This window comes from Talpa occidentalis, unplaced genomic scaffold, assembly GCF_014898055.3.
Source record: "Talpa occidentalis isolate TD23 unplaced genomic scaffold, MPIMG_talOcc4v2.1 talOcc4.2, whole genome shotgun sequence".
Classification (NCBI taxonomy): Eukaryota; Metazoa; Chordata; class Mammalia; order Eulipotyphla; family Talpidae; genus Talpa; species Talpa occidentalis.
The window spans coordinates 53,091,963-53,100,818 of NW_023602073.1; the positions used below are offsets into that span (position 1 = coordinate 53,091,963).

The 8,856-nt window shown below is 34.6% G+C and overlaps 2 pseudogenes; one reads left to right on the top strand and one right to left on the bottom strand.

Moving 5' to 3' along the window:
• Positions 1 to 348: 348 nt before the first annotated feature.
• On the bottom strand, positions 349 to 4,601 carry LOC119251385 (E3 ubiquitin-protein ligase KCMF1-like; annotated as a pseudogene).
• A 3,340-nt stretch (positions 4,602 to 7,941) lies between these two features.
• Positions 7,942 to 8,114, top strand: LOC119253663 (U2 spliceosomal RNA; annotated as a pseudogene).
• The last annotated feature ends 742 nt before the right edge of the window (positions 8,115 to 8,856 follow it).

Genomic DNA, 8,856 nt, shown 5'->3' on the forward strand with positions numbered 1-8,856 from the left:
GGGGATCTACCCAAGGAAACATAAACATTAATTCAAAAGGATACTTTCACCCCTATGTTTTGGTTTTTTTTTTTTTTTGTGGGACCCTCGCCGGCAGCTAGGGAACGAACCTGCGCTGCAGAGGCTACGGGCAGCCTCGCAGCCCAGCGCTCAACCACTGTGCCACCAGGGGAGGGCTGTTTTTTTTTTTTTTAAGGTAAACCATCCAAGCAGTTTTTATTCATTAATATTCATAAATACACACAGCAGCTTCATTAGAGTTTTCAATTTTCCTCTTCAGTTTGAATGTGGAGTATTACGAGAGCCTTTTGCATGTCAAGGTACAGGAAGCAGAGATCACCCCTACACTGCTACCTACATTTACCTGCTAGAAGTAAAAATTAGTTAAGTGGAAATGATTATCATATATATTTTCTCTCTTCCTTTTTGAATGTACACAATGTAACAAGAATGACAGACCTGAAATTACAATCACCAAACAAACCCAAGATAGCTGTTGTCCACTTTCATTGGCAAATACAGCACAGAGGACATTGTCTGCGAATTGGGATGTCATCAAAGAGGAGGTGGTGGAGGCTCATTTCCTTTATTACTCTCTTTTAAATTTAGGTTTTATAAAGTAACATTTAAAGGCATAATATCTACACAGCCTATAGCACCAAAATCTGCCATCTCCCCCCGTTCATCCTCGTCTGAGGACGAGCTCTCTTCACGCACTAAAGTGGACAGAAGGAGCTCTTGGACAAACAGGCTGTGGTCTGCATGCTCACTTTCCATGGACTGGCGCTCTGATTCAGACATTTTAGGATCATTCAACCTTGTTTAAAGAATCTGGGAATTCTGGATAGTTTGTTGACTGCTTTCTGTGTTAGCTGTGTTGGTTGTTGCTGTGGATTGTGTGATTGTAGTGGTGACACTGCTTGTGTTAGTATGCTGGGTTGCGTTGCGTGCTGTCTCCAGTTGTTGCCGTGCTGCCTGGGCATGCTGCCGTTCTAATTGCAGCTGCATCTGCAGTTGTAACTGAAAAGCGGAAGGGCCAGAAGAATTAAGCTGTCCTCCTGCAGAATGTCTCACTCCTGATAACTGAGATAAAAGCTCAGCTATAGGATCCATGACTTCCCTATTGCTTGGAGAATATGAACTCTGAGAAGAAGAAAGTCCACCAGTAGTAGAACTGCTAGTAAAGCGCATGTTTGATCTACGAGTGCGAGGACCTCCTAGTCCTCGGCCAGTCACCCCTATGTTTTTTGCAGCACTATTTATAATAGGTAAGATTTCAAACCAACCCAAATGACCAAAAATAGACGACTGGATCAAGAAGATGTAGTATATATATATACAATGGAGTGCTATTCAGCAATCAAAAAAGATAAACTAATGCCATTCCTAGCAACATGGATGGAGCTAGAAGGGATTATGCTCAGTGAAACAAGTCAGAGGAAAAAAATAATACTGGATGGTTTCACTATAGGAGGCATATAGGGGAACCAAAAAAGGGATCAGGGGAAAAATTAAAAGTGGAAAATACAACGCAAAAAAAAAAAAATTAGAGAGGCAACTATAAATCAGAGACATCCTGCAGGGAAGGACAAGGGAGAGGGATCAAAGTGAGGGCAGGAAGAGCACAAGGGACAGTGGTGATAGTGCATGGGTGAATTGGTGGTGGAAATTCTATGGGAACTACACCTAAAGAAAAAAAAGCAAACATTGTAAAAAAACAAAATGAGCAATGATGTAAAATACATATAAACAGATATTTTTCTTAAAAAGAAAACAATAATATTCAAACTTTCAATGAATTAAGTATCTAAGAATAAAATTTAATATATAATAATAAATTTGATAAATAAAAACCATTAATAAATAATAAAATAAGACATAAAATAAACAAAGAAATAGAAATATGTCACATTGGAAGAATTAACATTTTTAATATGGTCACTTTATAGTATACAGATTCAATGCAATCACTATCAGTTCATGAAATTCTTCAAGAAATAGAGCAAACATTACTGAAATTTATATATATATATATATAAAACCATAAATGACTCAAAAAAACAAAACAAATCTCAAAATGGAAAAAAGTGGTGTTATCATACTCGCAGACTTAAAACTATTCTACTAAACTATAATAATAAAAAAAGCATGGTATTGGAATAAGATTAGACATGCATAACAGTGGAATAGAATACAGAATCTATAAATTAGCAAACTCTTATATGGATAGTTAATATGACCAAGTTGCAAGTGTATGTAATGGAAGATGTAAAACTTCTTGGACAAATGTTGTTGGGACTCCTGGGTAGGTAGCCATATGTAAAATATATACATTAAAATCTCAAATTATGCACAAAAAATCTCAACATTTATTAAATACTTGAATGTAAGATTGAAACCCTAAAATACAAAGAAGAAAAAAGGTAAAACTCTCCATGGCATTGACTTCACTGATGTCTTTGGGAACTCAACTCCAACAGCAAAGGAAAACAAGAGCAAAAATAAATAAATAGAACTCAGATATAAAGAGGCTTGCATATTAATTATTCTGAAGTTCAGTCAGTTTTCTTTTGATAGGTTCATATTCTTTATTATAATACATTTTACTGCTTTATTTAAAATATTGTATCATACTTACAGTATTATATAAATCCCAAGGGCTCCTCTTTACCTGTACATAATTTCATTTCAGTTTCATTTCATTTTAATAGTGCTATTTCTGCTATCAGATTGATAACCTTTGCCCAAGGATTCCTTTATTCTTATTTCTTATTATTTTATTTTAATCCTTTATTTTATTATTTTATTTTAATCCTTACACTATTCTCTATTCTTATTCTTATTCAAGGTGCTTATAGTCAAATACTGACAATAAGGAACAGTGGAATTTGAAATTCAAAGAAATTGGAATTGTTAATGAAACTGACTGTACAAAAATAAGGAAATTCAAATAACTGGAGATACAATAGGATAAATACTAGGCAGTACTGGCATAAGTTTTGAGAATTGTCTGCACATGTATAGAGTAATATGTGGCTCACATATATGAATTTTTACTGCAGTTTAACCTAGCACAATGACTATATGTGTCCACATTTGGAGTTTTGCCAACTCAATGTGATAGGACAATCACACCAGGAATTTTCATTTATTAATATATAATTACTTGAAATTATTCATAGTAATATCTAGATAGGAAAGGCTAGAAAGTGAAGTCAACAGGGATCAGAGGTTCAGGCAAAATTGAGAGACTCTGACAAGTAGAGGAAAAGGGTGGTTAAGTCAGGATTTATACACTTGGTATAGTCTTAATATTCAACTGTGTATGTCACTACTACTATCCTGAGTGTATCAATCAGAGTTAGATTCAATTATAAGTGACACAACCCAATGTGCCAATGGCCTAAAGATATAAAGTTTATTTCTCACTTAAAAGAATTTTGGAATTGAGCAATGGAGTCATTTCCATGAAGTTGTCAAAAACCAAGTTCAATTCTAATTTCTCTGTCAGACATGCAACATTACATGGTCATAGATATTCTTTGAGTTCCAAACATCATGAAATATTCCAGTCAGCAGAAAAAGTATAGAAGGAAATACGGATACAATCTCCTTTTAAGGATACATCCCAGGAGTCATACACAATAATCCGGTTATAATTCATTGACCATCATTCAGTCACAAACAGCAAATGAAACTAGGAAGTCTAATATTTATAACATACTGTAACTGATCAATATATAAGGGAAGGTCTATAACTAAGGAATAAAAACCACTTTATATAGCAGTAAGTCTCCAGTCAGCTCCATAACTTCATCTTGAGAATCATTGAATAAAAAGGAAAAAGACATCAATAGGTTTTTAGGGGAAAATTGTGTCCATTATCAGGGCCCAAAGTAATCATTTTTCATGAAAGTAAAGGCATATTAATTGCAGTATCACTCTGTTCTTTTTCTTCCTCCAGACATATAGTTAAAGGTTTGGAGTCAAAGGGCCAAAGCCTAAAAAATGGTCTTAGAGCCTCATTGTATTGGAATTTGTTCTGAGGAAAGGAGAAAATATGGGATTCATCTGTCATGTTATAGAAAGATATCTGCCCAGCTTCATGATCCAAGAATATCCTCACCTTACGGGGTTTACAACTTACACTAAGACAAGTTTCTGGGGAAGTGATGGCCCAATACACCTCTTCATAGAATCTTATAACCCAGAAGCCATTCTGTGGGGACAATGTGACCCTCCCTTGCCTTGTTACATTATCCCTACAAACCCCGAGGTCCCATGATTTCATGTCTCCAACCTCGATGTCCCAATAAAATTTCCTTGAGCTGATTTCTGGTTTACCAAGCACACAAGGAAGGCAATCAAATCTTTGTGTAGAGGTAGATAGATCTTGACACCTTTCTTGATAAGTTACTTGTCTCCAATTTTCAGACAGGTAGAGGGAAGGATGGGCAGTTTCTGCATCCAGTATCACAGTTACTGCAAAAACAAGTGAAATGTCATGTTTCTGAGAAGGGTTTCAATACAACTGGGTGAGAGGGTCCCATTTTGAAGACTCCATTGGTTCTGGGAAGATCCATCTCACCTCCACTCACCATTCTCTGAGACTACCTCAGTAGAACGTATTCCCTACTGTATCATCATGCACTCACCAAATTCAAACTCTTCTTTTCTCCAATCTGCAAGGAACAAATGAACATGAGAACACACCATCTAATTTATATATAAAGTTGCCTGTCTTTCCAGAATACTGTGCATATAAATTCCTTAGGTTTAACGCAAGAATAATATCAACCTAGGAAATACTCTTTCATATACTTGAAACTTTCTACAATCCTTTATGTATTTTTTGAAGACTTGCCTCATCCCCATGCTGTCATCATCCAACAGCCCACACGATATATATATATATATATATATATCATCACAGGATATTTTATATATATAATATATTTTGTTTGAGTATAAATAGGAAAGACTGTGAATCTGATCAAATATATACTTATTTTTTGTTTCAATTTTCTCTTACTTTAAAAGATAACTGCCCTACGTACAATAAAAAACAATGTCAAATGCAATTAACAATAACAACTGCTAAAATCTACTGTTTCAAATATATTATTATCTCTCAAATATTGTGCTATCTATGATCTTATGGAATGCAACTTCAGAGTTTCTTTGATTATCAGTATATTTTTGGAGTAAATAGTAGGTGTTCATTTAAAATATTGGATTGGGGGCCTCCCTGGTGGTGCCAGGGGTTAAGATGCAGCACTATGAAGTTGTCCACAGCCATTGTGGCACAAGGTCAATCCCTGGCCAGGGAGATAACCCATATGGCACAGCAGACCTTTCCTGTCTTGTCCACTGCTCCTCTTAGCAGTTTGTTTCATTCAGTCCACCTGTTCTGTTCTCCAATCTGTCTCTGGTGAGAACTCTCAACCCCCACACCTCTGGCTGTACCCCAGTTCTTGTGTACATAAATAAATAAATCTAAAAAATTAAAAAAATATATTGGATTGTAGGATTTTGTTCATTGAAGGCAATGTTACTCACCAGGATATAATGGTGCATCCCTCCATACTACAAAGAAACAAAATATGAAAAAGTCTTTACTTTTTCCTTTCCTGTTTTCTCCTTCCCTTTTCTCCTTGTTTTTTTTTTCCATTTTCCCCCAAATCCCTTAGATTGCCTCTTCCTAACCTGTATTACTTCAAATACCAATTCTTTTCAAACATGATAATAAAAATGATCAGATATATACAGGTAGAAATATGGCAGAAATAGAAGGTCAGAAGAATGGAAACAGAACAGGAAGGAGAGACATTAAAATGTAAAATAGGAAGGGAGGAAGGAAGGAAATGAGGAAGGAAAGGAGAAGGAAGAAAGGAGGGAAGAAAGGAAAGAAAGAAGGAAAGGAAGTAAGGAGGAAGTAGAGGAAGAGCGACATGCTGATCACTTCCAGTTTGCATTTCAGAGAAAATTCATTGAAATTACTAAAATTTACAAAGTTAATGCTAAAAGATTTTTTTTTCTTTTGCCAAGCACAGACATTTTTGTTGCATTTTTGCATCCTATCCCACTGCTATAGGGACAAGTCCTAAGAGAGATGCAGCAAGGAGATTTCTGAGATACAAACATTACTCACCTGACTTGTATTGAGCCTTCCTTTTGTCTAAGAGAAACACACAAGCACACATATGAGGCAGGTTATATTATTGCAATAAATAAGATGCAATTGAAGATATGCTGCGTATTGGCCATTTCAAAAGTGATAACAGAAAAATCTAAAGTTTATACCATCTAAAAACTTTGCCAATTGATTAATACAATCTGATACATGTATATAGATAAGAATTTAAATAATTATTTTAATGGGGTACTAAAATATGGGAATATCTTTGAAAATAGCCTTAGATTTTAGATATATGATATCAGTGAGGTTTACCAGAGTAAAAATTCCTTATATAAAATATTTTGAAGGAAGCTAAATTTGTCAAATGAATAGTTAAGTGGAATTAAAATAATAATAACAATAATAATAATAACTGCAATAACAACCATGACAGGAAAACAAAATCAACCAGCAAAATCATACATATATTTAAGTATATCTTGGATCATTGAGAATATATACAATAAAACAAGTGAACTACTAGTTTTCAATATTATACTTCTTATCAGTAATATACAAAATGTATAAGTGCATAAAACTCAGCAAATGGAGAAACATATCAGTCAGCAGTTTTGGATCTGAAACTTTACAGTAAGATCTGGGATACTATCCTATATAAAATAATCTTAGGCAATGTTGGATAACTCAAGCCAATGAAGCACTTTATTAGATAGAAACAACATTCTTCTTAGCCTAATGCCCTACACCTTACCGACTTATAAAGAAATTGTAGTAATCATCTGGAAGACAGTGGAAGCCTAGGTATATAGTGAAGGAAAGTAAAAAAGCAAAATAATTCTAGGAACTAGTAAAGATTAAAGAAAAAAATTACCCAATTCTTTATGAAGTTTACCTGAAAAGCAAAGTGAAAATAAAAGTCATATAAATATCAAGTAAACACAAACCACAAAATTAGTTAAAGACTTCCAGGACACAGAAAAATTGTGATGACTATAATCACTATATGTGTGTGTATGTGTGTGTGTGTATATATATATATATACATATATATATGTATATATATATGTATATATATATGTATATGTATATATATATGTATATATATATATGTACATATATATATGTATATATATATATATACACACACACACACACATACACACACATATGCATATATATGCATGTATGTGTATATATGTATATAATCAGGATATGGATATATATGTATGCATATGTATGTATATGTACATGTATATACATACATATATATGAAAAAATGACAAACAATTACAGTTTCATATAAGAAAAGAAAAATTGAATGATATATTTTTAAACTAACTGAATAAAGAATGGTGAAGATGTGACAGAAAGATAACTACAATTTTATCCCATATATGTTTCTCTATTGGATTTTTTTTCTATTGGATGTTTTTAAGAATATAAATAATTTAAGAGTTAGAACACAATATATATATTTAAAATACAATAAACACTTTAAAATGAATATTTCCTTATGATGTATTAAAATTATTTTTAGGTATTCAAATCTTTCTGATTATGACAGATTAAAAATGTCTTTAAATGAAAATGTTTTTGTATGATAAGGTAAATACATATTAAGTTCTGAGAAATATTTTTTTATAAGATGTTACAACCATTGAGAAAGCAAAAGACATTTAGTATGTGTAATCTTTTTACAAATTTGATGTATTTTAATCCTTTGCATTTAACACAAATTCAATAACATTTGATTTAGTAATCAATTGAAGGACATTCAAACTTAGCTTTAAAAATTGCTCCTCATCACTTCCTGGCCTTTTGGCTAAGATCAAGTGTAAAAATCTGTCCTCTCTGATTTTTATTCCTTTAAATTTATTTTTCAAATATTTATTTATAGGGCCTCCTTGGTGGCGCAGGCGGTTGAGTACCGCAGTGTGAAGCTGTCTGCAGCCTCTGCAGCACGGGTTCAATCCCAGCCAGCCCGTGAGAATCCCACATGGCGCAGCAGACCACTCCTGTCTCTCCTGCTGCTCCCCTCAGCAGTATATTTCCTCAGTCTGCCTGTTGTGTTCCCAGTTCTGTCTCTGGTGTATCCTCTCACCCTCCTGCGCATCTGGCCTGTACCCCGGTTCTTGTATAACTAAATAAATCTTTTTTTTTAATCAGTATTTTTCTAAAAAAAAAGATTTATTTAGTTATACAAGAACCAGGGTATAGGCCAAAGGTGTGGGGGGTGAGAGGCTTCACTAGAGACAGAGTGGGGAGTGGAAGAGGCAGATTAAATGAAATACACTGCTGAAGAGAGCAGCAGGTAGTCAGGAGAGGTCTGCTGCACCATGTGGGTAGCTCCCTGGCTGGGGATTGAACTCATGCTACAGTGGCTGTGAATAGATTCATAGGTTGCATCTTAACCCCTTGCACCACCCTGAAGGCCCCTCTCTTATTTTTATCATTTCCCTTAGAAGGCTAAATAAGGAATTGAGTGACATGATTTAATCAAGTCCTTTCTATTCTCACTAACTTACATATAATTAGAAAATTTCTCAGCACATGAATGCTGAGAAATATAAACAAAAAAAAAATAAGAATAAAGGTGATGTTGGGCCTCCCCGGTGGAGCAGCGGTTGAGCGCTGGGTTGTGAAGCTGCCCGCGGCCTCTGCGGCGCCGGTTCGATCCCCGGCTGCTCCCTGGCCACCGGAGGAGGGTCCCACATGGC